At 42.4% G+C, this 15,302-nt stretch overlaps 1 protein-coding gene across 1 annotated transcript in view; it reads left to right on the top strand.

Moving 5' to 3' along the window:
• Positions 1-15,302, top strand: part of Cog3 (conserved oligomeric Golgi complex subunit 3) — a 200,283-nt gene that overhangs the window by 76,860 nt on the left and 108,121 nt on the right. The gene's annotated exons all lie outside the window — the stretch shown is intronic.

Here is a 15,302-nt window from a genome sequence, read left to right as displayed (position 1 = left end):
ATCAAAAAGGTTTCATCAAGATATTTTCATATTGAGATACAAACACTATGCTTTTCATATATGAAGTATTCTTCTGGCACATGCACTGGAAGGATACTCCATATATGAAAAGCTACAGTTTGTATACCTATGAAAAATACAAATTACTGAAAAAATTTGGCACTTTTTTGTCTTAAAATCACAAAGGGTTTTATAGGGGTTATGCTGCCTGAAGTTTTACTATGTATTTTGTCTCCAATAGTAAATGAGAATGCATCATACTTTTAACCTTCAAGAGTCAAGTATTTACACTATGCCATGGGAGGTTTTCTGGTGGTGCATAGGTTTTTACTTCTTAATCAGAAGCATTAAAATACAGAATGTTTGGAATAGGATTTAATTTTAAAAGATTCATCACTCAGAATCTTGGTTGTAGGTGCAGTATATTTGACTTGTCCTAGAACCATCTGCAGTAGTCCTCAAATTATTAGATTGAATTTACTGTCAACTACATTATTATACAGTAATGGTTTTTTACATGAAAATGCTTTAACTGAGTACTGTACAGTACTAAATTTAAAGTATAGCCTAGCTTATACACAAAATTATATGGAACTGCTGTTATATTTTGGACAGCTTAAATGTTTAGGCATAGGCTATATTCCCAGAAGGCCAGATGCCCAAGTTCTTTTTTGATGTAATTCTTGAAAATCTTTTCATGTAATATATCAAATCTTCTGATATTTTCAGTTTATAGATTTACTCCTTAATGTAGTGTTTCCTTGTGTAAAATTAACAATTATTATATTCACTATATTCTAACTTTTATCATTAATTTTTTCCAGAACAAAGTAACTACAGATTTATTCAGTTGTGCTACCATTTAGTATAATTAATAATTCCAGGGAATCAGTAAGGAAAAATCACCTAAGTTTCCAAAGTATTTTAATCAGAACAATTAGAACTTTATTTTTTAGTTCAATTGCTTAGCTGTAATAATGATTTGGAATGTGTATCAAGATGTAACGTCTTAGAGTAAGGAGGTAATGATTTAGATTTTGTGTTTAAGTGCATCAGTCATATCCTTAAGTTTTCAGTAACTGAAGTATGTTTTAGTTTGGTTTATCATTTAAGCCATGGTTACAGGAAAAATTTAATTTACAGATAGCTGTATAAGTCATTTTCTGTATTTTAATCTCTTCAATTCAATTTAATTTTCATATTTTATTTTCTGGGATCGACCTGTGTCGCTGAGTGAAATGTCCTTATATAGCACACATTTCTTGGTATAAATATTGCTAGCTATACCAGAGAAAAAGCTATACAGCTAATAGGATGCCAGAGTTACTACCTCTGGGTCGATTCATCCTTATAGGATGTCGGTATGTCATCTAGGAGCAAGTGGAAGCCACTACCACAGATGCTTAACCCAATAGATTCCTCCTCTCCAAAACCCCTCTACCTAAGAGGTGCCGATACAACGGTCCTTCACCACTCGCTACTACTAATTCTACCCATAATGCCCATCCGCTTATAGCACGCTTTGACAACAACACTCGTTGTTTTCCGTGGTGTTATTTTGCATCTTTTTTCCCTTTTTTGATCATTTTGTATCTTCATGATGGCTTCCATCGATCAAGGCGCATCTTCATCTAAGTTGAGTATTCAATTTTGGTTGTTTGGGACTCGATCGGGTTAATTAAGTCCCGTTTGTTATTTGCGCCTGATCGGCTCGGGGCCACCATTTTGTGTTCGTTCGTGGCGGCTGTCCCCAGCATTATCATGTTAATATCTTCTTTCGTTGTAGACGTTTGAAGATTAATTTATTATGATTCTTTTTAATGATAGTTTCAATTTTTGCTCGATCTGACGCGATCGGCTATTATATTTTAGATAGTGGAAGTGAGGCCTAGCCTAAGCTTTCCTTTATATGCTTTATGTAGGTGCATTTTGTAAAATGTTGTTATTATATCATTTCAATTGATTATGTATCAATTTCCTTGAGTCTGATTTGGGTGGTGTTTTAATTTAGCCTACCTGACCAGTTTGGCTCAGCTGAATCTCGGAAGGTAGGCTAAGCTGGCCCCAGTCTTTCTTCCTACTTTGGCTTATAGGCCTAGGTAGGTAAGGTTTTCTTGGGTGGCCTTCGTCCGAGTTTGGGTGCAGGCCCTTCCTCTCTGACCAGTTTGATTCATCAAATCTCGGAAGGTGTGGTTTGGTGCTAGCGCTCTTTCTCGTTCATCCCTTTGGCGTGTCCTAGCCTACCTGACCAGGCGTTGACTTCGGAAGGTTAGGCTAGGCCATAGATATTATTGTTATCTTTTTTGCCTTATTATTTTTTCTCACTCCCATTTTATCAGACATTATCTTCTTGGCTCTCCCTTTGGGGCATTTTAGAGCAAAGCTCATTTGCCCCTTCAGTTGAGATGACACTTCGTGGAAGGTGCCTAGGCACCTGACCTGTTGCTGTCGCCATGTTTTCAGCCCCCGCTTCTCCGCCATTCCGCCATCCGGACTTGTTCCGGCGGCTATCGTTAGCTCGCTTTTAGCTCCTAGTAGGAACTATAGCTTGAGCGTCATTGCCTTTTGTTTAAAGCGGAATTGTAGAGGAGCTGGGATGAATATTGTTTGTAGTAATTGTATTGTTATTTCTGCTCCTGCTTCTCTGCCGTTCCGTCATCCGGACCCGTTCCGGCGGCTATCGTTAGCTCGCTTTAGCTCCTAGTAAGGACTATAGCTTGAGCGTCGTTGCCTTTGTTTACGGCGGAATTGAAGAGGAGCCGGAATGAATATTGTTTGTATTATCTGTATTGTTGTTACTGTAGCTTCTGTGAGCGGTGTTCGGTGAATCAGTCCCGAACCTTCGCTCCGGCGACTAGCCCTCTCTGGTTGTTGATTTCTGTGTGGTTAATTTTCGTGACGCTCCGGCGTCATCGGAATTGCTTTCCGGTGTGATCTGCTTCAGGTTTGGCCCACCTGTTTAGATCGCATTGGAGCGCTCCGCCGTAACCCCAGTTCTCAACTCCGGCGTAGAGGGGAATATTATTACTTTAAGTATTACTAGTTTAGCCGTTCCGGCGCTTCTATTTGATACTCGTGTATCAATTCCTCTTACAGGTGGTTCATTGGCAGGAGCCAGGCTGTAATGCCTACCTACAGCAACCCTGTGGCCACGTAGCATGCAGATCGCATGCCGGCTGTGCAGTCAAGGTCGATAATCATCTCATCTGGCATCCAGATGGCTGCGATGTGTGCTACGCTCTTTACTTAGATGTAATTGATGATTCGGTACGTTAACCTTTATTTCACGCTCTGTTGTTTCAAGCAACTCTAAGTATACTTGATTAAAAGACAGAATCTTTGTCAATTCCTTATATTGACATTATATTTGATTACAGGTCCCTCGGTCCCGTCAAGCCTTGTCTCTAGTGACTCTGAAGATCTGGGTCGGCGGCTTCGGTCGCAACGTTGGTCAGGGGCGCCCCTATGTTCTGGCAGAGGACATTTGTAATATCCTCTACCCTAATGCTAGGGCCTCTGCAGCTGTAGCCCCTGAAATGGCGGAACCCCTGATCAACAAGATTAGACTTGAGACTCAGGTCTCGCCGAAAGATCAAGAGCTGTGCGGGGAAGTGGCCGAGGAAGTGGCCAACATCAATCTGGACATTGAGCCTATGGCCATCGACCCAGAGGAGGAAGGTAGGGATGTAAGTGGTAGGCAGGTAAATGTAATAATCCATTGTCTCTTAGCTCACCTGCGTCTTCGTCTTCATCCTTTCAAGGATTCTCTAAGGTCTCCACCTTGGGGTCCCGTTCAGGGTCGGTGATCCCCAAGGTGAAGTCCTCGATGAAGACGAAGACTTTACCTAAATTGTCAAAACCCCCGAAAACTCCATCCATGCCGAGCTCCGCCAAGGCGTCATTGGCTCCCAAGCCTTCGACTTCCTCCCAGAAGGCTACTCCCCCTTCTAAGGGGTCGAGAGCGAAGTCAAGTAGGTCTAAAAAACCTGACTTTGACCCTGAAGCCTTTGCAGAGTCAATGATGAAGATGCTCTCAGAACAGGTCACTTCTCAGTTCGAGGCGATGTCTCGCGATCGTGCCTCGAGCCTTGAGTCGTCAGGGAAGTATGTTCAATCCTTGGCGGAGAGACTAAAAACTCAAGAGGAGTCGCTTGCCGGACTAGTTAGTTCAGGTCCGGTACAGCAACAAAGTTACGCCATCCCAGATGCCTCAAAGCTGCCAGTGTATGAGGATTGTAACCCTTGGCGTCTCGCTTTCAATGCCCCCTTCGCTAATGGTAAATTAACCATCGAAGGCTGTGGCACCTGCCCCGTGGAAGATTACGAGTTCTTCCCAGCGGATCTTGTTTTTCCCTTCCCGGGGTACGCTCGTCTTTCCGAGGAAGCCCTGGTAAGGGAAGATAAGGTTCCCAAGGAGACGGTGATCTTTCCTAGGGACCAAGCACAGTCGGCATGGGTTAGGATCCTCTCTGACTGGGAGTGTACGAACACGAAATTGACTCCTCATAAAGGCCGGTTTACAATGTTCACAGTTAACCCTTAAACGCCTGTTGGACGTTTTAAACGTCGTCCAAAATTGTCTGTCGAATGCCGAGTGGACGTTGCAAACATCGACTGAAAATGCTTTTTTTAAATATTCGCGGAAAAATAATTATAGGCCTAGTTTGTGGAAGATTTCAAATCCCGCGCCTCGGCGGATGCTGGGAGTTCACGGATCCAGCTGTTGTTTTCTTTCTGGCGTCACCCAGACGGCGCATGCGCCGAATTTCCCCATCTCGCATCAGAGCATCAGAGTAGCGCCTTGCGGGAGCGATATTTTGACGCAGAGCGTGTTTTGCTGAACTTTGCGAGTGTTAGCGAGTCGTGCTGCAACAGAACGTTTGCAGAGATGTCGCAAAGCGTCAGGAGCGTGAAAGGCGCACATTGCCTGTCGGAAGTGGCGTGTGAGGCGAGTTTTGGACTTGGATGCTGGAGAAGGACCCAGCAACCAGAGTGACCCAGCTTCTCAGCAGCGTGTTGTTCGCCACGTGTGTGGCGATGGCGACCAGGACCACATCCCGTTCCTTTACGACCCCTAGGAAGCATCGGGGTGTCTGAGGGGCATCCAAAAACATTTGGGAGGCCTCCAACAAAGGACATTGATGAGTACTTGTTGGAGCTCGATCGAGAGCAGGTCGAAAGTCATGATTTCGGTGGTAGTTGGTCATCTAGCGATGACGACATAACGCCTGGCGTCAGCGATGACGAATATTTGCCACCAATGTCCGTAAATGCGGGATCCTCAGCAGGAAAGTGAATTAGAGTTTAGTGGGTTTGGTGCCTCGAGGGAGAAAGTGAGTTGGAGGAGGAAGAGGATGACTCGATTGTGGCTGGTGGGGACGAAACAGAAAGTGATGGGAAAGTGAAGGAGACGGCCCAGCTGGGAGTGTGAGAGTGCGAAGACGTGCCCGTGCGTCTTGGCGGCGTGGCGCAAACCCGTAGAGAAGGTCATAGCGTCGCGGCAGCTCAGGTGAAGGCCGTTCGTCTGAAAGTGATGAGGGGTGGTCGGAGGACCCCACCCCACCTAACATGCACCCATTCACGGCAGTACCTGGACTGACCGTCCCTGTGCCTCTCACGGTACTGGGGTTCATTCAGCTTTTCCTGACGCGGGGAATTGCTTGAATTCCTGGTTGCGGAGACGGTAGATTACGTTTTCGGTACTGCCGTGAGGAATTGCGGACGGCGTTGTCGCACCGCTGGCGGGCTGCAACCTCACGGACATGGCGCACTTTTTGGGGCTCACATATTCTTTGGGATGATGCCTGCTACTGGCGTCAGGCAATATTGGAGGCGGAATTTTTTTAAGCACGCCTAATGTGGCCGGCAGTATGTCCCGTGATAGTTTCCTGGCGTTGGACAGGTATTTCAACGCCTTCAACCGAAGGGCTATACCGAATAACCCCGACCGCCTCATCTTAGTCCGCCCAGTGTTGAAGATCATTCGTGAACGGTGCCAGACTCTCGTGGTTCCTTCGAAGAACCTTTCTTTGGATGAGGGTATGATGCCATACAAAGGGCGTCTAAGTATCAAAGTGTACAACCCGAAGAAGCCAAAGAAGTATGGTGTAAAGTTATTTTTTATTACGGAAGCCAACACTGGGTACGTCGTGGACTTCTTGGTGTATTCTGGGGTCTTCTCCACGCTGCGTGACACTGTCTTCGGTCTTGTGAATCATTTCCGTAACCAGGGATACCACCTGTTTATGGATAATTATTATAACTCGGTATCCCTGGCCCAGGAACTGTATGAAGCAGGTGTGCACGTCAGTGGTACCCTTCGGTTGGTGCGTGGGGCCCCGAATGTCCTCAAGAGGTTTGCTAGCCACCTGCAACATCTTGCAAGAGGAGAGACAGAGTGGCGGCGGAAGGGAGATATCTTCGTCATCTGTTGGAAGGGGGTCCGACTCGTGCCCATGATTACGACGAGTCATGAACCCATCCAAGAGGAGATCACCCAGCGGAAGAAGACACGCGGGCAGGGCCGAGTTACGTATAAGGAGTTTTGTGTCCAACGCCCTACTGTCATCGGGCACTACAACAGGCACATGGGAGGAGTTGATCTCTTTGATCAACTCATCCAGTATTATCCCTTCGCCAGGAGAACCAGGAGGTGGACACAGAAGCTCCTCAAATACCTTCAGTTGGCCCTCCAGAATGCCTACATCATTTACTGTGGGTATAATTCGGACGCTCGGAGGTTGACCCACATCCAGTTTCTTGAGGTGGCTGGGAATGTCCTCATCAACTTCGATCCGGAGGAGTGGCCTTCCAACGGCGCCCCCTGCCCCGAGCTCCAGCTCTGCCCCGAGAGGAAAGGTCAGATGTCGTGAGATACCCCGACATCATAATTCCTCATCCTGCCGGCGCTGCCCCTGCTGCCGCCGACCTTGATGATGACGCCGCCCCTGAAGATGCCGCCGCCCCTGAAGGTGCCGCCGCCCCTCGAATTCCGGTGTCCCCGTCGGGTAGCCGACCCTGTGTGTCGGCTGCAGCCAGGAGATCACACTGGAGCTCATCGAAGGGGGCAGACAGAAGCGGTGCGGGTGTGCCATATGAATGGCAAGAGGAGAGACAGCCGGTACGTGTGTCACACCTGCAAGGTAGCACTTTGCAGGTTGGATGAGTGTAACCGCAGGTACCACAATGCGGTTATTTATTGGAGTGCGCCTGCCAGAGTGACACGGGAGGGTTCAGCGCCATTCTAGGGCGCCCACCAGCAGTGGGGTGGGTGCGTCTCCCTCCTCCGCTTGTGCCCGTCATGTCGGGAGGAAAAAATGCAAGACTCTTCAATGGAGGAGGGAGAAAACAAGAAACAGCATGAAGAGTCAGGATTACAGTGAGTATTCTGCATTTATTTTTTTAGTTTTATATTTAGTTTTACGAGTGAGTATTCTGCATTGAATTTATATTTTTTAGTTTTATATTTCATTGTGAGTATTCTGCATTGAATTTATTTTTAGTTTTATATTTATTACAAGTTTTTATATATCTGTATTCATTGCTGTTTTGTATAATTTCGTTTTATGCAAAAACAAAGTTTTTCACAACCATTCCTTTTAGTTATGTTTTTTATATAACAAAGTAAAAATATATATATTATATATATATATATATATATATATATATATATATATATATATATATATATATATATATATATATATATATATATATATATATATATATATATATATATATATATATATATATATATATATATATATATATATAATTTTTTTTTACTTGGGTCTCTTTAGGTAAGCAAAAATCTCATATTCTGGTGATATTCAATCCTTTACCTTCATTTTGCAACAAACGGAAAGTCTCTAGCACAATATTTAGATTTTTGGTGAATTTAAAAAAAAATTCCTCCCGCTCGCGTGCTTGGACTCCGCTGAAAATCCTGTCATTTCTTGCGTCAGCTTGCCGTAATTTTTTCGCCGTTTCATATTATTCATTACATAAATTGTTATACATCAAAATGTGCGCAATTTCATGTAGAATACAACAAAAAATAAATCATTCCTTTAGCTCTTCACAGTTTTTAAATATTTACATCTAAATAACGATAAATAGAAAAAAATCAACCTTCGGTCAACTTTGACTCGACCGAAATGATCGAAAAACGCATCCGTAAGCCATAATTACAGTATTACATTCGAGTAACAATCAATCATTTACCTTCATTTTGCAACAAACAGAAAGTCTCTAGCACAATATTTAGATTTTTGGTGAATTTTTTAAAAAAATCATTTCTTCCGCTCCGCGCGCACGGAATCAGCTGAAAATCGTGGCATTTCTTGCGTCAGCTTGCCGTAATTTTTTCGCCATTTCATATTATTTGTTACATAAAGTGTTATATATCAAAATGTGCGCAATTTCATGTACAATACAACAAAAAATATATCATTCCTTTAGCTCTTCACAGTTTTTAAATATTTACATCAAAATAACGATAAATAGAAAAAAATCAACCTTCGGTCAACTTTGACTCGACCGAAATGATCGAAAAACGCATCCGTAAGCCATAATTATTACATTCGAGTAACAATCAATCATTTACCTTCATTCTGCAACAAACGGAAAGTCTCTAGCACAATATTTAGATTTTTGGTGAATTTAAAAAAAAAAAATTTTCCTTCGCTCCGCGCGCACGGAATCAGCTGAAAATCGTGGCATTTCTTGCGTCTGCTTGCCATAATTTTTTCGCCCTTTCATATTATTCGTTACATAAAGTGTTATACATCAAAATGTGCGCAATTTCATGTAGAATACAACAAAAAATAAATCATTCCTTTAGCTCTTCACAGGTTTTTAATATTTTCGCCGAAATAACGATAACTGACAAAATTTTAACGCTCGGTCAACTTTGACTCGACCGAAATGATCGAAAAACGCATTCGTAAGCCATAATTATTACATTCGAGTAACAATCAATCATTTACCTTTATTTTGCAACAAACAGAAGGTCTCTAGCACAATATTTAGATTTTTGGTGAATTTTTGACAAAAATAATTTCCTCCGCTCTGCGTGTGCGGAATCAGCTGAAAATCGTGGCATTTCTTGCGTCAGCTTGCCGTAATTTTTTCTGCCTTTCATATTATTCGTTACATAAAGTGTTATACATCAAAATGTGCGCAATTTCATGTAGAATACAACAAAAAATATATCATTCCTTTAGCTCTTCACAGTTTTTAAATATTTACATTGAAATAACGATAAATAGAAAAAAATCAACCTTCGGTCAACTTTGACTCGACCGAAATGATCGAAAAACGCATCCGTAAGCCATAATTATTACATTCGAGTAACAATCAATCATTTACCTTCATTCTGCAACAAACAGAAAGTCTCTAGCACAATATTTAGATTTTTGGTGAATTTTTGAAAAAAAAATTTTCCTTCGCTCCGCGCGCGCGGAATCCACTGAAAATCATGGCATTTCTTGCATCTGCTTGCCATAATTTTTTCGCCCTTTCATATTATTCGTTACATAAAGTGTTATACATCAAAATGTGCGCAATTTCATGTAGAATACAACAAAAAATAAATCATTCCTTTAGCTCTTCACAGGTTTTTAATATTTTCGCCGAGCAACAAACGGAAAGTCTCTAGCACAATATTTAGATTTTTGGTGAATTTTTGAAAAAAATCATTTCCTCCGCTCCACGCGCGCGGAATCAGCTGAAAATCGTGGCATTTCTTGCGTCAGCTTGCTGTAATTTTTTCGCCCTTTCATATTATTCGTTACATAAAGTGTTAAAAATCAAAATGTGCGCAATTTCATGTAGAATACAACAAAAATAAATAATTCCTTTAGCTCTTCACAGTTTTTAATATTTTCGATTAAAATCACGATAACTGACAAAATTTTAATGTTCAGTCAACTTTGACTCGACCGAAATGATCGAAAAACGCATTCGTAAGCCATAATTATTACATTCGAGTAACAATCAATCACTTACCTTCATTTTGCAACAAACGGAAAGTCTCTAGCACAATATTTAGATTTTTGGTGAATTTTTTTTAAAAATAATTTCCTCCGCTCCGCGCACGCGGACTCCGCTGAAAATCCTGTCATTTCTTGCATCAGTTTGCTGTAATTTTTTCGCCGTTTCATATTATTCATTACATAAAGTGTTATACATCAAAATGTGCGCAATTTCATGTAGAATACAACAAAAAATAAATCATTCCTTTAGCTCTTCACAGTTTTTAAATATTTACATTGAAATAATGATAAATAGAAAAAAATCAACCTTCGGTCAACTTTAACTCGATCGAAATGGTTCAAAAATGCAATTGTAAGCTAAAAAACTTACAGTCTAGTAATATTCAATCAATTTCCTTCATTTTGGCACAATTGGAAAGTCTCTAGCACAATATTTTGATTTTTGGTGAATTTTTGAAAAAAAACTTTTTTTTACGTCCGCACGTTACAAATTCATGCATCATTTTGTGATAATATTTTCTCTGTGTTGCAATAATCGTTTTACAATCTGTTATATACCAAAATCATCGCAATTTAGTGTACAATACAACTAAAAAAATATTAACTCGTTAGCTGTAACCGTTTTTCTTACAGCGCGATTTGTATACAATTATATACGAGTTTTTTTCGCTGTCATATATTCCAATATTTATATATGATAATTATATTTTTTTCATTTCTGATGATTGCATACTAAACTTCAGGCAATGAGAAAAAAGGAGCCAAAATGAACTCTTAATCTTGAAAACTAAGCGCTGTGATTTTTTTAAAAAACTTTTTTTCTCAGCGCTACCTCTCGGATTGGCATACGGGAGACGTTTTTGAAAATAGGGCTTCGGCGTTAAAGGGTTAATGAGGATGTTCCAACTCCTTGCACCTCCAAGGTAGCGGAGTTAACCCTTCAGGCCAGAACAGAGGAGAAGCCGATGCCACAGCTTCGTGAGACGGAACCTACCTCTCTTCTCTTTCCAGGAGACTTAGAATGCTGGGCTGGGGCTCCGGAAACCTTTACTGTGGGTAAACTGGATCTGGAGTGCGCTTCGAATCTCTTTAGCGAACAGTTACCCAGGATTCCAGAGTCTCTGATCAAAGCTGAGTATGAGGCTAGGTGCCGTCTCAGCAGGTCCATCAACTCCGTCACCTCGGCGGAGTTGACATCTGCAGTGTATAAGGACGAACCTCTGTTCAGGATCCTGACTGAGTCACTTCTGGCCTCGTTCCAGAGTGATTTATTCGACTTTGTAGTGGCAAGAAGGAACTGCCGGAAATTTGTTCTGGCCGACGCTACCATCCGTCATGAGCCGAACAAACTTATCAAATCCTCTGTCTGGGGGACCAACCTCTTCCCTGAGGACATGGTGAACTCAGTCATCAGTGAAGCCTCAAGGGCCAATCAAAATCTCAGAATTCGTTGGGGACTTCCTTTCAAGAGGAAGTCTTCAAGAGTTTTCAGGCCCTCAACCTAAAGGCAGGAAGAGAACTAGGAGGTTCCACCCTTACAAGGCACCCCAGACCCAGACAATTGTTCAGGCAGTTCCAGTAAGTCAAATTGCTCAGCCTTCCATCTCCAAGGGACATCCTCAATATGTTTTGCTGAACCAACCAGCCCACCACCCTGCTGGTCCAGCAACTTATATCTCCTCCCCGGCCTTCAACCCCACTTATGAATCGCAGGCATCCTTTCAAGGCTACCGCCAATTTAGGGGCAATAGAGGTAGAGGAAGTGTTCGATCCAGGCCCGGTTCCAGACTCCAATCTAGAGGCAGAGGCTCAAGAGGAGGCAGGGATAATAAGCCCTCTACTAAGTGAGCCCCCTCAGGTAGGTGGGAGATTGCGCCTCTTCAGGGACCATTGGACATTCAGTCCATGGGCCCACAGTATTATTTCAAAGGGCCTAGGGTGGAGCTGGATAGGGGGACCTCCTCCACCAGTCAGGTTCTATCAGACTCCAACACCGGATCTGTTAGACTATGCAAAAGACCTTCTTTTAAAGAAGGCGATAAAGAAAGTCAGGCATCTAAAATTTCAAGGACGCTTGTTCAGCGTGCCAAAGAAAGACTCAGACAAGAGAAGAGTGATTATAGACCTATCATCTCTAAATTCTTACATTCAGTGCGACAGGTTGCGTATGTTGACCGTCTCTCAGGTGCGGACCTTACTTCCCCATGGGGCCATCACCACCTCTATAGATCTTACAGACGCTTATTATCATGTTCCAATAGCGAGAAACTTCTCCCCCTATCTAGGGTTCAGACTAGGCAGACAGGCTTACTCGTTCAGGATAATGCCCTTCGGGCTCAACATAGCGCCCAGGATCTTCACCAAACCGGGAGAAGCCGTGGTACAGGAACTGAGATCTCAAGGTATCAAACTCGTGGCTTATCTAGACGATTGGCTAATCTGGGCCTCCAGCGACTCCAAATGTCGGAAGTCGACCAGGAAAGTCATTCAGTTCCTAGAGTATCTAGGTTTTCATATAAATACAAAGAAATCTCGTCTGACTCCGGCAGCCAAATTTCAGTGGCTGGGCATCCAGTGGGACTTAAGCACCCACAAACTTTTGATTCCCCCAGCAAAATGCAAAGAGATAGCCAAAGCAACAAGACAGTTTCTCAAGTGCAAACGAGCCTCTCGTCGCACTCAAGAAAGAATCCTAGGTTCCCTTCAGTTTGCGTCAGTAACAGACCTCCTCAAAGCAAAACTGAAGGACATAAATCGCGTGTGGCGGAGACGAGCCAATTGCAGTTTCAGGGACAAAGTCTCCCTCACACCTCCAATCTTAAAGAAAAGACTTCGCCCTTGGACAACGGCCAAAAGTCTTTCCAAATCAATTCCTTTACCATTCCCCCCTCCAGCCCTGATCATCCATACGGACTCATCTCTTACCGGTTGGGGAGGTTACTCACAATACAAGAAAGTTCGAGGAACCTGGTCGAATCCCTTTCGTCACTTCCACATAAACATTCTGGAAGCAATGGCAGTTTCCTTGACTCTGAAACGTTTGCGTCCAGCCAGGAACATACATGTCAGATTAGTTCTGGACAGTGCAGTGATAGTTCATTGTCTGAACAGGGGAGGTTCCAAGACAAGCCACATAAATCATGTAATGGTAGCAATCTTTTCATTAGCAATGAAAAATCATTGGCACTTGTCAGCCACACATCTGTCAGGAGTAAGGAACGTGATTGCAGATTCTCTGTCAAGAACGACTCCTCTGGAATCAGAATGGTCTCTAGACAAGAAATCCTTCAATTGGATTTGCCAACAGATTCCCGGGCTCCAGGTGGACCTGTTTGCCACGGAATCGAATCACAAACTCCCATGTTATATAGCTCCAAACCTGGACCCTCGGGCTTACGCTACAGACGCAATGTCAATAGACTGGAACAAATGGCAGAAAGTCTACCTATTTCCTCCAGTAAATCTTCTGTGGAAAGTTCTACACAAACTCAGGTCATTCAAAGGTCGAATAGCCTTAGTAGCCCCCAACTGGCCGAAGAGCAACTGGTTTCCTCTTCTGTTAGAGCTGAAACTCAGAGCCTTTCAGATTCCTCATCCAATATTAACCCAAGTAGTACAAACTCAGACTGTGTCAGCTTCCTCAGGAATGCTGAATGCCCTAACTTTATGGATTTCATGAAGTTTACGGCTCAGAAAAATGCTAATGTTGATCCTCTGAACGCAATGTTTTTGGAGTCAGATAAGAGAGAATCTACTCTTCGTCAGTATGATTCGGCAGTAAGAAAACTTGCTAACTTCCTGAAAGAATCAGACGTTCATACTATGACTACGAATCTCACAATCTCATTTTTTAAGGCCCTTTTTGATAAAGGTCTGGCGGCTAGTACCATTACTACAACTAAATCCGCCTTAAAGAAGGTATTCCAGTGGGGATTTAACATTGACCTAACGGATTCATATTTTTCATCTATTCCTAAAGTTTGTGCTCGTCTTAGACCAACAACCCGTCCTAAAACGGTTTCTTGGTTTTTAAATGACGTTTTAAAATTAGCCTCAGACACAAATAATGAATCTTGCTTTTATTTGACTCTTCTTAGAAAAACTCTGTTTTTAATTAGCCTGGCTTCAGGAGCTAGAATCTCTGAACTTTCAGCCCTTTCTAGAGAGTCGAATCATGTGGATTTCCTCCCATCAGGAGAGGTTCTACTCTCTCCGGATCAAATGTTTTTAGCCAAGAATGAAGACCCTCTAATTAGGTGGTCTCCCTGGAAGATTATACCTCTCCCAGAGGATCCTTCCCTATGTCCGGTGGTTACATTAAAAGCCTACCTTGAAAGGACTTCTCAAAGGTCTTCAGGTCCACTTTTTGTTAGAGAGAATGGTGGAACCATCTCCTTGAATGGTATTAGACAACAAATACTTTATTTTATTAAACAAGCCAACCCGGATTCAATCCCCCAGGTCCATGATATCCGGGCTGTAGCCACCTCAATTAATTACTTCCAACATATGAATTTTGATGAAATTAAGAAATATACGGGCTGGAAATCCCCTAGAGTCTTTAAACGTCACTACCTTAAATCCTTGGAGGCTGTGAAATTTTCTGCTGTCGCTGCAGGGAACATTGTTTCCCCAGAGTCAGCCTAATATTATGTTATTTTTGTATCTTGTAATTTTGTAATGTGTAATTGTAATTATATTTGTATTTTTCTTGCCCTACCAATTGGTATACCTCTCACCTACCTGCCTCGCTTGTATTCCCGTCCTTTCTACCTCGTTGACTGGGTTTGGGTTGCTTCACAATCCACTCCTGTCTTTGGATTTACCATCCTTGTTGAAAAATTTTTCACCAAATCTTGTTAATTTTTAGGTGATGGTTTCTAGTTTAACTGTTAAATTTATTCCTGTAACTACATTGTTTTGTATTGATTAGGATAGTAAAAACTTGTTTTGTGCATATTTATATTTGTCTATTCTAATTTGGATAAGTAAAAAGCATATTCAAAATTAATTTTATTTCTCCTTAGTAAAATTTATATTTTGACAATTAATCCTTTTATGTTTACAAGCTTTTGGTCAATTCTCTGCTACTATTTCACTCAGCGACACAGGTCGATCCCAGAAAAGGATTTTGACAAAGGAAAAATCTATTTCTGGGTGAAGACCTGTGTCGCTCAGTGAACCCTCCCCTCTCTATATTTCCCACCCTAGGCTAGCCAAAAAGCTTGGGTGCTATTTTGGGATGGGCATTATGGGTAGAGTTAGTAGTAGCGAGTGGTGAAGGACCGTTGTATCGGCACCTCTTAG

This window comes from Macrobrachium rosenbergii, chromosome 21 (genome assembly GCF_040412425.1).
Source record: "Macrobrachium rosenbergii isolate ZJJX-2024 chromosome 21, ASM4041242v1, whole genome shotgun sequence".
Taxonomy (NCBI): domain Eukaryota; kingdom Metazoa; phylum Arthropoda; class Malacostraca; order Decapoda; family Palaemonidae; genus Macrobrachium; species Macrobrachium rosenbergii.
This window is presented reverse-complemented; position numbering and strand designations above follow the sequence as displayed.